The sequence below is a fragment of the Chelonoidis abingdonii genome, chromosome 6 (assembly GCF_003597395.2).
Source record: "Chelonoidis abingdonii isolate Lonesome George chromosome 6, CheloAbing_2.0, whole genome shotgun sequence".
NCBI lineage: Eukaryota > Metazoa > Chordata > Testudines > Testudinidae > Chelonoidis > Chelonoidis abingdonii.
In genome coordinates this window covers 117212596-117231038 of record NC_133774.1, presented here as the reverse complement: position 1 = coordinate 117231038, position 18443 = coordinate 117212596, and positions in this window count along the sequence as shown.

Here is an 18443-nt window from a genome sequence, read left to right as displayed (position 1 = left end):
CATAGACTAAAGAGTAGAGTCTGACATAATCAACTTTTGTACAGGTACAGGTCTTCTTTGAATACTCTATTTGATTAGTTTATTAAATTGCTTTCTGTATATTTTGTGGCATGTCCAGCATTCAGAATGGGGATAGCTAATACATTTGAATAAGTATTTTTCTTTTAAATGAGTAGGTTCTTTGGAGCATGGTATTGGTCTTGATCTATGTTTTTGATCTATGTTTTATAAAGAGTCTTGCACATTTATGGTGCTATAAAAATGAGTGTTAAGAGACTCCATCTACACACAAATTGGTATGTGTGCAAAACAGGCACTTGTGAGCCCAGAACCTCCTGCTTGCCTAAGTGTCCACCTCCCTGCTGGCAAAATGGAAGCCCTTTGAAAGTTGGGTCTCAAGTGTCTATATGGATCCCATTACAAGTGTTAGAGAAGTGCAGAGGAAGACAAGGAAGAAAATCACAGTCCTCACCAAAATTTTCTTTCTTAATAAAGATGTTTATTGTGGTAGTGCCTTGACCCCAACAGAAAATGGAAACTCATTGTACTGAACAAACATAGAATAAGAGTTCTTATCCCCAGAGCTTAAATAGACAAGATAGTCACGAGTGGGGTAGGGGTGAGGGAAGGACATTACATAAACAGTATGAACAGTACAGTGGTGGCAAATGTCATGTTAGTTTTGCAGGGTTATCTTTTTTGATTGTTCTTTGCTTAAATCCTTTCAGTGGGGTTATGCTGGAAGCGGGTTAGGTAGCTGGGAAGGAAAAAAAAGGAAGGCGGGGATGTGAGGAGTTGGAGAACCAACCAATCTGCACTGAGGAGAAAGTGTTCAGAGTGAAAACTGCAGAAAGCAGTCTAAAGACTGCATCATATTTTATTCCCTGCTTTGAACTGTTTTCTGAAGCTACAGTCCTTCCTTCAGTCTTTGCCTGATGCAGCCCTTCAGTTTCTTTTCTACAAGACCGCATGTTGTCTAGGGGTAGCTCGGTGTCCTGTGAGAGTGCTAGTTGTAGCATCCTGGTCACTTAGGGAATTGGATAACAGAAGATTACAGGCTTAATTGGAAGCAGTTAACCTGGTAGGGTGGAGATTGGTGATACTTGGGGGGGGGGGGGGCCACATGATTTGACTGGTAATATAGCTCAATCAGGGAAGATATGTAGGTGGCAGGAATAGTCAGTAAGGAGAGCTCAAAGCTTAAGTTGGGCAGTGTTTAGAGAAAGCTGGGTGGAAAGCTCCTCCTGATGCATGTCTGCGGTATTGTTCTGTGAGGCTGGGAATCTAAAGATTAAAGATACACCTGGGGAAAAAAAGTGTGTGTGTGTGTGTGTGTGTGTGTGTGATACGGTAAAAAACACCCAAACAGGCAGGCAGTGCAGCACATCCTGTAGCTGAGAGAATGTGCTGTAATATGTCATAACACTTTTCACCTCTGTATTTATAAACAATGCCAGACTGGACTTTTGTCCCATTAGAATGAATTTTTTTTATACAGGCCTAGTCTGGCATTCTTAGAATAAAACTCTGAGAGATACAGTCTGCTCATTCAGATATAAGCAAGCCACTAACTGCCTTGGGATGGGACAACACTTTCCCTGTGGCCAGGTCTGACAGACTATACCAGGAGGATATACTTTCCTTGAAGCATTTGATAGTGGCCATTGCCAGAGAAAGTATGTTTACTAGCTGGACAACTGATCTGATTTGGTAGGATGATTCCTATGATACATTCACTTCAGTAGATGCTTGGGATGTACAAGGAATAAAAACGTAGGGCTCTGGTGGATGTTGTGGTCCATTGAGCACCACTCTTTTTTGTTTTTTCATGATGTTTGTATTACTTTGCAATTTGCTGGAATACTTGTTCATATTTACATGTTTAAATGAAAATGTTTTTATTAAATAGATGTCAATAGAGGGAAAACCAAACTCCGGCTTCCCAAAAGCAAAGAGTTCTACTTACTTCCTATATTTTTTTCCTTCTCCTCCACCAAAACACTTTAAAACTGCCAATATAATGCACACAATCAAAGGGACAGCTCATTTTCTTCAAACAACACAGTGTACTGTATAAATTAGTGATGGACAAACTTTCCACTGGAAATTTCAGACCCACTTAAGCAAGTCATTGTGAGTTGTTTCAAGTCCAATAAATGGATGTGATGTAAGATGCAGTTTGTTGGCTACAGCTATTGCTACCACTTGCCAGAAATAGCATATTCTGTGTTTGTGTGTTAAAGAGAACATCATAAATAAATCACTGAATTCAGCATTTCTACATGGGACAGAAGTTCTAAGGAGACTGTAATTTATAGGTACTTTCAGAGGACTGGCTAGAGTTTGAATGATAGTAGAAACACCCTCTTCTTCCTCAAACCAGTCATTCAGAAGTTTTATTTAACTTAATTTTGATGTTTTCATTTTCAAATATGCACTCATCTCACACTCGGGGCATATTTACAAATGCTCCAATATAGTACATTTGAAACAAAACTTAAACAATCACAGAATCTAAGAAATGTAAGGGTGGACAGGATCTCAAGAGGTCAGGTAATCCACCTTCCCCCACTCCCCTCCTGAGGCAGAATTAAGTACATGATGACTTGTCATAACACTCAAAGTCTCAGCCTTTCCCAGTGCTCAGTCACTTCTCACAAAGAAGAATCAATGAATAGGCCTTGTAGCAGGAGCTGAAGGTCTGGCAAAGGTGATGGAGAGTGAATTCCCCAGTGGTAGACCCCTCACTGAGAATACTTACCTTTCAACCCCTTTATGACTGAATGGATGGGGACAAAATGGACTCATATACCTAAACTAATCCCATTCTTTTCTCCATCTTGGGAATGTCACTATATGATCCCATTTTGGACTGGGAATCAAACATACCACCTCTCTAGTTATCTTGCCAGTGGACAGAACAGAATACCCTGAACAGCAATGCAGTGAGAAGCATCCAGAAAAAAGGGAAGAAAGAATTCAACTGAGGAGCAGAATACAGGGTATGAATTAATACTAAAAAGATTGTTTCTTTCCTGTCCTCCTACGGTTTTTAAAACAGAGTCTTTTGGGCTGGCAAGCACAATACCTTTTGCATTGTTGGAGGAGCATGGCTGACTTAGCATGGGTGTAACCTTGTAAGAATAGTGTAACGCGTTCCCTCCACACGAGGTTAGCTTTGTCGGTCACTGTGGAGAAGAGGGCAGAGTCATAGCTACCAGGCATCCACTGTAATAAACTATTCTTCCTTCTTGCTGCTCATATCTTAACCTAAAGGTAACCATTTTCTTTAGGGAGTTTATACCTCCACCTAAAATCAATGCTTTTGGTAAGAGTTTTTATTCATTCCTTTTTACCCCCTTGCTCTCCAATATGTAGTACCTGTCACTGGTTGCTAAACTACTGTGAAAGTTTGTAGCCCCTGTGCACTGGGCAACCATTGCTAATGTGCTTTATTGTGGTATTTTTTTAAAAACAAGAATAGTATTACAGGCCACAATATCAGGTTCTTTTCTATAAATCAAGGCATCTGAATGTGGAACTGGGAAGCATGTCCAAAGTTTCTGTCATGCACTGAGTTATTTAGAAAGTCTCTCTTCAAAGGCATAAAGTAAGATTTTTTTTACACAGCTTGACTTTGCTTAAAGCTTCTTTGTGAAGAGCAATAAACTGTACTGAAAACTGTGTGCCAGTAGTCACTGCTGGATTTCTGATACTCGGAAGCAGGTAGTGATGGCATTGAGCCCATAGTGCTAGCTGGGAATCTGAACTAATAGATGGAAATATGTTTTATAGTGACATGCATACCTTGCTTTAAAGGGATTCTTTGTTCACCATGGGAGTGCCACCTCATGGCTGCATCTGGGCAATAGCTCTGTCTGGTCTGATGCCCCTTTCCATCTTTCATTTGCAACCCCTCTCATTGTCCAAGAGTTGCAGTGCTTCCTCTTTGTGAGGCAAGATGCTCCCTCTTCGTGGCTTGGCTTTCCAGCCAGGTCACTGTAGTTTTTCCCTTCTGAGGTATCAAAGCCTCATTGGACTGGTTGACCAGGTCTAGTTGCCAGCAGTCATCCAACTCAAAACTATGCCACTTCCCCAGTGGCTGGTAGGGAAACCCAGGCCCATCCACTATTCTGGGTTCCAGCTTAGGGACCCTTGAATCAGCAGCCAAGGTCTACACTGTCCCAAACTTTGCTGCCATTTCCCACTCCACCTCTATCAGGCTTCTTCTCTACCACTCTTCTAGGTAAACCCTTCGGGGCCAGGATCCCAGGGATTTTGCTCTTCTCCTAGGTCTCCTCCTTTCCCTCTCTAAGTCCAGAGAGTGACTGCAGGTTTCCACACCATAGTCTCCTTCAGTTCTCACTTCCTAGCCTTATACCAGCTCTACCTGCTCCTGCCCAGCTGGTTCCATACTCAATCAATGCTTCTCAAGCTCATTTTCCCTCAGATGTGATTTATGAGGTTACCTAACCACTTCTGAGCCACATTAACTCTTTTCAGGCTAGTGTGGGGTGAACGCCCCATCATACTTACATGCAGGATCAGATCCTGCATTCCTCACTCAGGCGTATGGCCCCATTGGCCAGATTATCTGGTCTGCTAAGCCACTTTGTCATGTGTTCAACTCATGGATGACAAGTGGGTCATTAGTATTTGTATTTGAGTTCCCTGAGTAGGAGAACTCTCTGCTGGTGTAACCACTTCCCTCACCAGGCACTTCCCCCACCTAAAGTGTAGGGGGGCAGGGAATGTTCTGAGGTGGGGAAGTAACAGAATTGAGCTCTGCTCAGCCCAATTCCCCATGGATGTTAGGTGCCTGAAGGATCTTACACCACTGGGCTAAGTTAGGGCTGCTCCAGTGAAGCTCTCCCTTGTACTTGAGCTAGGTGACTCTGGACTGGGGAGCTGCAGTGGCCCCCAGAGACCTGCCCCCTACTCCCAGCTCCTCTCCATCTGAGTAAAGCTTGCATGGAATGAAGAACTAAGCCCATTGCCTTCAGGAGAAGTTGTGGCTGTTCATAAAATGTAAGTTCAGGGGCCAATTCATCTATGCCAAAATGCACACACACTGAAAGGCTCACTGTACACTACAGTGAAACATATGTAGTTTAATAAACTGGCTACTGCATCTGTGTACCTCTGCCCCTTGCTTGATATAAAATTCTAGATCTAAAAATTCTAAATGACCATAGTGTGCAGTACAGTAGTAATAATTCTGAAGACCCAAGAAGCTGTAGATTTGTTAAACTATACAACAGAACTGAAAGCATTAAACAAGGGATAATTTCACCACAATGCATATGTTTCCATGCAATGCCTATTTACTCGGGGATGAGAATTTCGGCTGGATTTTCAAAGGAGATTAAAGGAGTTACATGCATTGAAATTTAATTGGAGTTGGGCACTAACTCCCTTAAATCCCTTTGAAAATGCAACCCTGCTCCTTATTGTCTAGGTATATTAAAGATATTGAACATACCTCCTTCAGGGTTGCTTCCTTGCTTTGTGTGCAGACATATAACGCCCATTGCAGCTGCTGAGCTTTAGGTGTGATATGCTCTCTTTTCATTCCCTCTAACTATAATGTTTTGGCCACTGGATCCCTGCAGTTCTGACCCACTGTCTTCCCGTGGCACCTCAACCACATCTGGTCCTGCAGAGAGAGCCACATTGCTGGAGCTTGTGGTACTGGTTCATCTTTTTTCTAAAAGAGTGGGTAGGTTTTTGCACCTAAGGTGTACTTTGCTGGAAATGCTCAGCCTCTCTCAAACCCTCCTCTAAATTTTGCAGTTTTCAAGTAACTTTATTTTCAGCAAACAGATACACTGAAAATAAATTGCAAGTGAGAAGGGTGATGATATTCCAATGAACTAGCCACATGTGGTAGCATTGAATTAATTTTCAGTCATACCTTCAATAATACAAATGTTTTTGTTTTTTTCCAGAGGTGCTAAAAGTGTCACCAGAAATAATCCTTCCCTGCCTGGTAGTCCCAGTGGAGCATCAGTGAAACTGATGCATTATCTGAGGCCACCAGGAATAATTGAAATGGTGGACAGTAGCTTGTCATCTCCTGGAAAAATGAGTTCATAGTGCTAGTTTGCATTGGAGATTTCCCATAAGTTATCTGTTGTAATTTAAGAATGAACGTATAGGAACTGGTGTGCAATGATTGCTGTCCAAAACCACAAATACCATCCGTACTGCACAAATTGGACTGTTTTGCAGATGGATGGAGATTTTTTATTTTGAGGGGGATCGGGTTCAGAACCTCTTAGGACTGGCCTTACTCAGCCCTGTTGAAGCGAAACCCCAATTGACTTCAGTTAGGAGCTGAGTTAGAGTGAGGTCGGCACTGAGCACTATTAAGGACAACATCCAGTATAATGGCAGAGTTAAATCAGCATCACAGAAAACAACTATTGTTTACGATCACTTTTAAATGAGTTTCTTATAAAAAAAAATTCTCTAAATTTCCCTTTTGAAATTTTAATTATATTAATGATATATTTTCTCTGTATGATATGTTCCCTTATCTTTTTCATTTAATATATTTTGTTCTTATAGCCATGTTGTGTGGATCAGAATATGATGAGTCTTCAGGTCTGGTCTACACTACAAAATATTGTTGGCACAGTTATGTCAGTTAGAAGTGCCACATATCTAATCTATGCCAGAAAAAACTCTGTGTAGACACAGCTTACATCAGCAAAAGAGGCCTTTTAATGTCATTTGGGGAGGTGGTTTAACCGTACAGGCAAAAGAACTCAATTGGCTGGTATAAGCTGCGTGTCCACTAGGGGCCTTTGCTGGCGTAGCTATAGAGATACAGCCTTTGTAATGTATACTAGCGCCTGGAGGTTTTATACCTAAGTGATGGGATCGTGCACTATGAGTGACAGTGAATCAAAGGAAGATCACATATTGTGGTATTTGTGTGTTGAGATTACAGCTGGAATTAATATATATTTAAATATGAAGAACAGAAGATATAGTGTGGATGACACTAATTTTCAGAAACAATTGTGGAAAATAACAAGTTTTGACTGGATGATACAATAGATGAGGAGAGACTTTGTATATATAGAAATGGTTGCTTTAAGTTTACTTTACTATGTAAACAACTGTATATCATTTTTAGATAGTTAATATAATACTGTAAGCTTTAAAGTGTATTTTTCCTCACTTTTTTTCCTAAAGGTACAGAAATATTACTCTAATTGATAAAATGTAAGTGCTACCAAAGCAAAAGAATTGAGGAAGAATAAGTAATTCCTGCTGCTTGATTATACAAAATGCAGTACAATTAGATTTGGTTTCTTCTTGGTTTAATTTAGTCTATCCCCTTAGGACAGATCCATTCACTATATTTAATTTAGCTGTAATACAATGTTGTAAATATTTTCCAAAAAGGAAAGCTTAATGGGTTGGAGACCTGCATGAGAAGCATCTTATTTTTGTTCCTACCTCTTTTAAAGTCGCTTCGTTTCAGTTGCATTAAAACTACTTAAGGGGAAAATTAGGCCTTCCAAAATAATCTTGGTTAATAGACATTGCTGGTCACAAGGGGCCCTGATTCAAGTACTGCTGAAGTCATTGGAATCTTTCCATTGACTTCCATGGGCTTTGGATAGAATCTCCAGACTCTAAGGGTATGTCTACACTACAGCCTACGTCAGCAAGACTTCTGTTGTTCACAGAGATGGGATTTTTTTTATGCTGATCATCTTTACCACATGTGCTGCAGCGGGACAGCTGTATCAGTACATGTATAGACTAAGAACTACCTTTCTCAGAAAGACCTGCAGCAAGTCATTCTGCTCAGGTGAGGGAACACAGAGATTGTCCCAGCCGGGATTGCAAGGTAGAGAGTCTTCTTGTATTCTCTGCACCCGAGCAGGGGATGGATAGAATCTGGTCCGAAAGTTGCAGTAACATGTTCAATGTTGCCATCCCCAAGCATTCAAATACCAGGAGAGTTTAAAAAAAAAAAAGAGAAAACCTCTTTGACTATTTTTATTTGCCTCCTGGTTTTTGAGACTGTTAGGTTTATATTTTCAGGGTTTTCTCTGCAATAATTTATTTTTTTGATGGAAGTTGAGATTCTCAGATAATCACATGACTCCAGAAGCTAAGGCCTTGTTGTTAACAACAACAACAACAACCACACAAAATAAATATCAAGAGTGAAAAATCATAAGAGTTGTCAACACTGTATGTGAACTTTTGGTCCCAGTGAAGTCAATGGGAGTTGTGCCACTGGGGCCAAGATTTCATATTATATCTTTTTCAGTTCTTATTCAGGCAAAAGTACCACTGAAATCAATGGGAATTTTGACAGAGCAGGGTCCTGTGCACACAATTTTCACCAACTGTTGAGGCACCATTTGTCCTAGACACATGCCAATGAGCTAAGACACTGAACCTTCTCCTTTTCTTTAATTTCCAATGATAGCTCTTCATTCTTTCTTTTCTAAAAATAGGTATCAAAAGTAACTTTCATGCATCACCATGTTTGCACTATTGCAATTGTAAACCTTCAGGAATGCAAAAGTTAAGGCGGTGAGATCTTCAGGTGGCACAAAGTCTCCATGAAAGCCAATTTCTACAGCAGTTTTAACTGACTGGAACTGTATATACGTAACATTTTCTCTTTCTGTTTTGCCTTTTAAATGCATTGCTTAATGAGTCGCTATGAGGTCAATATCATTAAGAAAATATGACGTGAAGTGTGGTCATATCAGCATTGCTGTTACAACTTTCTTTTGCATTTTCTGATTTTTTTTCTTTAATTTTAACTGTGCAAGCTTATTGTTGCTTATAGTTATTTTTACTCTCAATATGTTTTGCCAGGCTGGTGACACAATTGCCTTTGTCAAGGGTAGATGCTGAGATTGGTGTCTTGGGACAGATGACTCAGGCACTGCCTTGCTTGAGCAGAAATGTATCAGTCTGTGTTTTGATCCAGTTCAGCTAGAAAGGGAACACATTATAAAAACATTAGCACTTAGGCAAAGCTTTAGGCTAGGCAAATACGAGAACAGCAATAGAAGAGAATGGCTGCTGAAATTCAATCATAAATCCTCAGTAAAGGTGTTTTATAGCCCCAGTGATTCTATTAGTGCACCTAGCAGGTGTGCAGTTGTCACACGCAAAGGCAAACTCATGCAGACAGTATCACTTAGATAAAATACTGTAGTGAGTAGTTTGTCAATCATCTCACTAATGAAGCACTTTACAGAACCTCTTGCAAGCCAACAGATAACACTGGTGAAACCTGTAGATTATGTGGAAATGTTAAGTGGAATATCTGGTGGCCAGATCAGATCTGTTTTGTTGAGCCAAGAAAGCACAGTCAGGGCCTAGGAGGAAAAAAGAGATGGGGACTGTTTTGATTTAGAGGGTTTGAATAGAGTAGAATTTAAAGGTCCGATATTAGGTGATAGCTAAAACATTTTAACACTTTAATGTAGCCAAGCAGTGTAGAAGTTAATGTGTGCTAATTGGCTTGAGCTGAAGCCTAGGTGTTTGACAACACATCTTTTAAATCCTAGTCAATAAAATAGTGTGGGATGGAACAGCAAAGGGTATAGGCCCAGTCAGTAGCTCTGGGAGGGCTAGAAAGGCAGACGTAAAAGGGATTGGGTATTGGATTGAATCTTTGATTCCTGATTCACATCACTAGTCAATAACTGGGAATTCTTCATTTCTGATAGCATTAAACTGACTTTTTTCTAGGCTAATCATATATTCACATATTATACTCACATGTCTATGTACAGAACCAAGACATCTGGTGCATCTTAATGATAAGAAACTATTTCAATATACCACATTACTTATATGTCAGTAGCACCTGGAGGCCACACAATCAAGAATCCATTGTGCCACAGGCTGTCAAAATACATAGGGTATGTCTGCACTACAGAGACTATACTGACATAGCTGTGTCGGCATAGTTATGCCGGCATAGAGCCCAGGTGTAGATGCGGCCTATACCAACAGAAGGAGTTTGTCTGCTGCTGTAGGAACACCCTTTCCCCCTGCCTGCTGCAACAATGTTCTCTACATGAATGGAAGTTATGTCTATATTGAGGGTTTTGCTGGCATAACTACACTGATCAGAGTGAGGTGTGTTTTTTTTTTCACACCCTTGACCAACGAAGATATGCCAATATAACTGTTCAGTGCAGACCAAGCCATAGGGAGAGAAGAGATGTCCCTGAAAGTGCTTACAATCTAAATAGACCTGACCAACACAGGATGAAAGGGAGACGAAGTTCTCAGGGTCACACAGCAAGTCATGGCAGAGCCAGGAATAAAACCTAGATTTCCTGACTCCCAGTATAATGTCCTCTTGTGATGTTATGGGAACCACCAAGAACAGTAAGGGATTCTGATGCCACCTGCCCTGCAACCTTGGGTACCGTTGTGCTGTGCAGCTACAGTTCAGATCCCTGACCTATGCATAAGGTCTCATCCTGGATCTCATCAACCTAGGTCCTCTTTTCAGGGTGACACCAACAGTCTTTCCAGTCCTAAGTCTCCCCAAATCTGTCAACTCCAAGTTCTTAATTACCAGACACTCCAACTGGACCCTCTGGTTTGTCATCCCTGAAGGCATGAAATCAGCTCCTCAGTTAGCAACTCACTTTGCATGTGTGGCTCACTCCACACAGCTTTCACACCAGAGATCTGCTTGTGGTGAACATAAAGAAAAAGTTTATTTAACAGAAAAAACACAGATTCAAAGATGAAATAGGAAGGAGAAGCAAACATGTACAAGTTACACAGAAAATATATTTAAAGATGCAATCACAGGCTTTTCACTTCCATATTAGATAAATCCTTTTTTCAGTGGTGGCTAGCTATTACCTTATAACAGTTTCCCAATGTATTCCATATATATAGGAGGGATCGAGTATTCATGGACAGTCTTCTGCCTTGAAACCGTCTCCCAAGTTCTGGATAAAAAACCTCTGTCAGAGGGTATGGCTACACTTGCAGCTGTACAGCGCTGGGAGTTACAGCTGTCTTCGTACAGCTGTGTAGGGAAAATGTTGCAGTGTGGCCACACTGACAGCTACCAGCGCTGCAGTGTGGCCACATTTGCAGCATTTGCAGCGCTGTTGGGAGTGGCTGAACAGGCATTCTGGGATACTTCCGAATACATCTGGAGGCCAATTACAGCGCTTTTGGTGACCACACTGGCGGAGCAGCGCTGCATCATCAGCGCTGCAATCGTTACACCCCAGGCAGCGCAGGAGTACAGCCAGCACTGCAGCCAGGGAGATGCAGCGCTGTATGTGCCTTGCAAGTGTGGACAGTGAGTAAATTGCAGTGCTGTAAGCCCACCACCAGCGCTGCAACTCTCCAGTGTAGCCAAGCCCAAAAGCCTGCTTTTAAAAGGCTTTTTCCTTTTTTCCACCTTTCAGTCCATGGTGATTCGTGGTTAATCAGAGTGAGAAAACTCCCTCCTGACTTGATGTTTCAGAGCTAGGATGTTCTTTCGTATTTTGATTGTCTCAGTGTCATTCCATTAACTCTAATGGTCCACCATTGTCTTTTCCTGGGCCAGTTAATGGATAGTTACTTGAAGCCAGTTTCATGTAAACAACTGGTTTGGGAGGTCCCCTTCCCTGCTTGACTGCTCACCACCCTGCTGTGAAGTTTCACCACAGATTATGAGCACAGTTTTCAGTATACACAAATACATAAATTCATAACCACAGTCAGTATACATAGCTCATAATGGCCATCAAGTTCAGACCATTCCAAGCTTTCATAAAAGATCTTACTTGATACAGTTTTTATTGTGCAATAACACAGTATTCAATCAGTTGGTTTAACTGCTTATTTTTGGGGTTTAAACCTTCTGTTCTCCTCTTTGGGTGTCTGGACCCTGATTATCATACTTGTCCACTACAGCATACTGCCTCTCAATGCATAATGCACGGACTATACTATACATTATAAATAAACATGCAGAGCTAAATATCTTTGTCCTTTTTGGCTTATTAAGTAAAAGTAAATAAAATTGACAAACCATTTTAATCTGTGTGGACTCTGCTTTTGAAATGAGCCTCCTAATACTAATCCTGACAGATGAATTAGGTTTTCACATCCATGAACACAGAAAACCCACTGGAAACATCTCTGTCACCGAAGCAAGCTGCACTCTGCCATGAATTTCACAATATATCCTCTTCCTGCAGTATCTGCAGATGCAAAAGCTGCAGCTGGGGAATTTAAAAAGGTCTTTGCAGTACTGTGCAGTTCTGTAGGTGTAATGCCATAGAGCATTCCAATTTATAAATTAATGTCTGCTCATTGTATTGTTAACAAGAAATCTTCTTTTAGCTATGAAGGGCTGATGCAGTTATTGAGTTTTACTGGTATGAAATTGAAGAAAACAAATTTTGAACCCTCACACACAAGTATTCATGGAAAGCAATTTTCAAACATGGTAGTAAACAAACAGGGAGATTAGCGTGCCTCTCATAACCAGAGCTGAACATGCAATTACTACATGTCAGTGACTGCAGTGATGACAGAAATTTAGAGACCAGCAAATGAAATATCTTAGGAATATTCCATACAGAATGGGGAATGGTTTGACACAACAGGAGTCTATCAACCCCTTGCCAGTGTCCTGACATGGTGGCAATTAATTGATGTAGCAAGGAGCTCACTACACCTTTCACAGCCAGAACTGCCAACACAATTACTGTGTGTGAATGAGAGAAATTTAAATTTAACCTCTACATCCAGCCAATGCATGTCACAGTTCCCTAGTGATAATTCCAGAAGCAAAGTATGAGGGGCTTAAAAAGGAAAAGATTAGAGTTTCAAAAGAATTCTTTACCCATGTCTGGTCTACATAAGAAAATTAAGTTGCCTTAACTATGTCGCTCGGGGTTGTGAGAAATCCACACCCTTGAGCAGTGTAGTTAAGCCAACCTAGGCCCCAGTACAGACAATGCAAGGTCAATGGAAGAATTCTTACGTTGACCTAGCTACTGCCTCTTGGGGAGATGGTTTTCCTGTGCGTTGTTCTAAGCAGTGCCTACACTGAAGCACTTCAGTAACGCAACTGCAGCAGGATTTTAAGTGTAGACACACCCTCCCCCAGTAGCTCCCATTAAAAACAAATGGCACGGAGAGCTTTTGAAAATCTGGACGCTTCAGTTTCCATTTAGGCACCAAACTAAGCCTTCTGAAAATGCAGCCCTATAACCTTTGGAGGCTTATGTGAACACAGCTTTCAAACATTTTGAGGTTCAGCTAATAAGACTAGAATAAATACATTTAAATGCAAGAGAAATATGACTGTAGTTTGACCTGTGAGGAAAGAGTCACAAATAAAGACAAAAGAAACAAATAATTCCAATTAAAGTTTTACCATCTACAATTTTTCTTCGATTTAGAGACCAAGATTTTCAAAGGCAACTAGTGATTTTGCGTGCCCAAATTGAAACCCATTAAAGAGGCCTGGTTTTCAGAGGGCATATGCTATGCAGTTTCTGCTGCCCATCCACAGCTTTTCTGAATCTCTTTGCTCAGAAAATGTCTTTCTCATGACACTAACTTTGGGCTTAATTGGAAATATCACAAGAGGAAAATTTCAATATATCCAATCAAAGTTAAGAGAAAGAAAATTCAGATCCCTGGGTATGTAGACAAACGCATACCCATTTTGCCTTTTAATGTTAATGACTACAGGAAAAGTTGGTACCCTCTACTAATTCTCCCTTCATTTTCCCCCTTGTCTTCTAAGGTAATGTTTATAATGGATTGGCATAGATTCCAATTAATACCACTTATTCTAGTGAATAACCTGTATGCAAAAGGTGAAAATCCACATGGTAATAGTTCCCCGGAGGGCACAAGGGATTATTGCTGCAATGTTGAATGAAATGTGAGCATCTTGTAAATCTGGTGCTGAAGCATTTCTTCTAAATAGAATATCCACAGAGAGACTTTTATTAATTACTTGTAATACCACAAAGCAGTTTGAAAAACGACTAACATGCTTTCATTATTGTTTAGCTCATTTTATAGTCAGAGAAGATTGTCAGTGAAAAATGCAGGAGAGTAAGTAGAGGGAAATGGCTGCTAAAGAAAGCCATGGCAAGTAGGGGAGCACTGGGCCTAGAGGCTGGATTTGGGGCAGTCTGGTGGTAAAGGGGAGCTGGTGCTAGGTCTGTGAACGCAATTCTTTTGCTGAGCTCCATGCAAGTTCATTAACAACGGGGCTGTTGTTTGTGTAGGTTTTGTTAGAACCTGATTTTGGGAGGCTTCTTGGATGTAAGTAACCAAACTTGTCACACATTCCTGCTCACAGCATATTTCAGAAACTATGTTATTCCTATCTACTGCATATTTCACTCCAGTTGTGTTGTATCAACCAGGCAAGGTACTAACAAACTTCAACAAGACTTTATTTTTAAAGTGGAAACCTCTTTACCAAGCTGCAGCTGCACCCTCTGTAACTCTCACTCTGCCTCCTCAACTCCTCCCCACTCCTTCTAGTTTCCTGTCCTTTCAGACTCCCAACAGCCAGTGCTCCTAGTTCTAATAATCACAAGCAACATCTAAACACTACAGGTTGTCCAGTCCAGAATGGACATCTTTCCATTTTCTCAGTGCTATTGCATGAAAATAATTTCGTCTGGGTTTGTCCTACAAGTTACTCCCTGTAACCCTTACTCACCGTCTTGTGTTTTATTTTTATCTTGGTTTTTCTTGTGACTGCATCTCCATCAGATTTGCTTGATAAATCCATTGCATTGCCAACCCAACTTAATTAGACTGCTACCACCTCCATCTTTCTCCTTTAGAGGTGAAGAAATCTCCGCTTGTGGAAATTTTTCTGTCACTGGCCACCAACTCAGGACTTCCATGTGTGGGTAGTTTCAGTCATAAAATAATAGCTTGCTTTTGGTGAGAAAATAAGTTACACTTCCCAAAATAAGAAGTTGCCAAATGGATAACGTACTATATGGCTCTGGAGATTGTTTATAAGACATGAAGTCTTTCATTTCTAGGCATTTGGTTCAAATTCAGCCCAGGTCATGTAATTGTCATCTGAATACTTTTGCCACTAAGGAAAATGTGTTAGTGGTTCATTCCAGATTCAGGAGAAATATTGTGGCTGTACCAGCCAATTTCCACCCCAATGTGTCCACAGGACAGAGACACTAACATAGTTAGCAGAGAATAATACCAATGTCAGCAAAGAGATGAAGAACCAAATAAGCATGAAGACTGAATTGCTCTCTCCTCCCTAGCACTCGTACCTCTAGGTCAGAGTGGAAGCACATTAAAGAGGCCAGACAGGAGCTTGCACTGCCATTACCCATACAGTAAATAAGTTTCCAGTGCTGTCAGTCTTGTACCTTCTGCCAATACTAAATTTCCTTTAAAAAGATAAAAGCCACTGAGTTCAGCGTAGTTATGGCAGTCTATTAAATAGCATTATATCTCTTAAATATTATCTAACCATTTTGCAAGAGATGTAAGAAAATTGTGGTGAATATATGAGGATTTATACCTACAAATATGGTGGTTCGTTTGAAATAACTTACAGCACCTGAATAATTTGATGCATACCTTTTTTTTAAAAAAATATTCTAAACTGAGCACATTGATCCTATAAGAGAACTGTACAGTCTCACTATTATTGATTTGGCTACTTTTAAAAAAGCCTTTTTTGTAGTAACATACATGACCTTTCCATCCAAGTATTAACCAATCTTGTTCATAATCCATATTTATTACCTTTTTAAAGGACTCATTTGTGTGTTGGTCCACTTCTGACCATTGTTTGTGTATTTATTTTGTTCAAATTCCAAAAATGGTAACCATATATTATAAAATCTTCTTTATCTGTAGTTTGCGTATGTATTTGGGCTACGGTATGTATTCTAGCACAGCTGCCTTTCCTTTGTTGGTAATGCTTATTTGTGGGATGGACTTCTTGGACTGAGATACTAGTCATTTTAATTTTAAATATGTTGTACTTAGCATTATGCTTGTCTGACAGTTGTGACCAATGTGGAATGCTTTACATTTGTCAGCAGTATTTCTCATTTGTTCAGTGTCAGTCCCATCCTCAGAAGAGCCAAACCCTTTTGGATTACACTGGCCGCCTACTATGTTTTTCATTATAGCTGGGCTTTTTCTTCTTCATCAGCAAATTTTAATTTATCTACTGTCATGCTATTGTTTTATAATTGTGAGTCTGCTGACCTACTATTAACAGCAAACGAGGCAGAGAAGCTGAAAATAATGGTTGTTAATGTAAGGAAGAGAGGCAAAAAATCCTCCAATCTCTTGATTTTTTTAATACTGTAAAAAGGTGATTTAATTTAATTATTACCCTGTCGTGCTAATGACTATTTACCCCTTACAAATGAGAATCTACACTAAACCATCCAGTTAACCCATGCTTTTAAAACTAAAACCATTTTTCTCTTTTGTGCTAATTTCAATCAGAAGAGAAAATTGTATGTAATGTTATTACTTAGATTGATTCCAGCCATGTATAAAGATCTTTCAAGCTGTATGCATTATATCACTGAAATGGGATATTTCTGAGGGAACAGGGAGGATTTCTGTTTGTGGTTTCATTACGAAAGATGGTAAATGTGTTTTAAAAAGGGAAGCTAAACTGAAGCTCTGCAAACACTATATTTCACAGTGCCAGTGTGTGTTGAATTAACACCAACGTTCTTGAGGCAGAATTATAACTGCAGCATTAGGTGCAGCAGCATCACAAATGTCTTCTTTTATATACATAGAACAATCACCAAAAATGATTTAAAAAGCAGACAGAGACCCAAATTCTTATTTACACAGAGGCAACTTTACATCTCTGGAACAGTGTAAAAGGGTCTTCAATCAGTGAAAATTATTTTTAAACCAAAGCTTTGTGAATGACTCTTATTGTAAACGAGAATCATGCACACATATAGTTCACACAGATAACAAAAAACAGATCATCCTCTGGCTTTGAATATCCACACACAGCTCTCATTGAGCTGTAGGTATGTTTCCAAAGTTGAAATTATTTTTTATGTTAGGGTGAAACTTACTTTTAGCTTTCTGATCTATACATTCAGCTGCTCTCCCAAAGCAGGCCACCCAGGGAAATGAAGAAACTGAGTACAGGTCTTCATTAAAAGGGGTGATGGCCACAGCAGGAGAATGTTTTAAATGGTCATGAGGGTGTGGGGAGAAAAGGGATGCTAATCCATAGTGGTTCTAAATTCTAAAAGCACTTCTCAAACATTTTGGTGCCTTATTAATCTGCTGGCTTTATGTTGTCTTAGAATGTGCAGAGGGGGCAATAAATGCGATACATGTGCTGCAGGATATGCACTTTTTGCATTTCCATTAACTATAAAACAAGAATCATTTAAATTAAGTTGCTTCCAACTTCAGGTGCTCTGTAAACATATAATGAAGCAATTAAGATGTGTTACAAGTGAGTGAGATACCCCTTTCACTTGGAAATACTAAAGTGGAAGTCAAAGCTGCTTTTTAAAAAAAAAAAACAAACAAAAAAACAGGTGACCCAATCTCCGGTGTGAGGAAGGATGGAGTGGAAAGAAATAAAAGCTTGTTAGAGGTAAATGACAGTTTTTGAAAGGAATTTGCATACTAAAGAGAACAGGAAAATGGTTCAAAGATCTTGCCTCTTTGTTGTGAGTGAGATGGTTCTCCTAAAGTGAGTCCCTTGTGGGAGCCAGCACCCTGATCACTTAGAACATACAGGGCACTGGATAATTAGAGTAGAAGGGAGTTAGGTTGTCTGACTGGGTTTGGCAGGTTAGTGCAGATCACTTGCACCTGTAGGGAATCTGATGAGCTAATGAGGTAATTAGCTCACCAGCTGGGTAGCTGAGAAAAAAGCAAGCAACAGAAAAAGCTGAGCCAGGGAGTAGGCCCCTTCTGTCTGCTGCTACATTGCATTGTGCTTGGAGCATAAAGTAAAAAAGAATAATAAAAAAGATATTTGATGGTAGAGTACGTGTGCTGTTCAATCACCAGGAGGGCTTCCCAACAAGGGATTCCAGGGCTAGAGGGGGAACTTGTTATAGTGAGGCAATAAGGACTCGATTCCTAGTAAAAAGGAAGCCTTGTATATATATGCACAATATTTCACAAGCACTTTACATGCAAAGTCATCTATGGGGTCAAGTGAATAGAATCCATTGTGTGTGAAGGTAATAACATACATACGTAAAGCTTCCCTGAACAAATGGGCTTTTTGTGTGCAAGTCTATCGTTTACATGCGCACTTAACAGTGCCCCCAAATTGTTCTCTAAAGTTGTGTGGGTGCAGATAAAGGCCAGTCTGAGCCTCCACGGACAATGGAGTGGAATGGACACTCAAGTGATTTTCCATGTTTTGATCAAAGGTTGCATACAGTTCT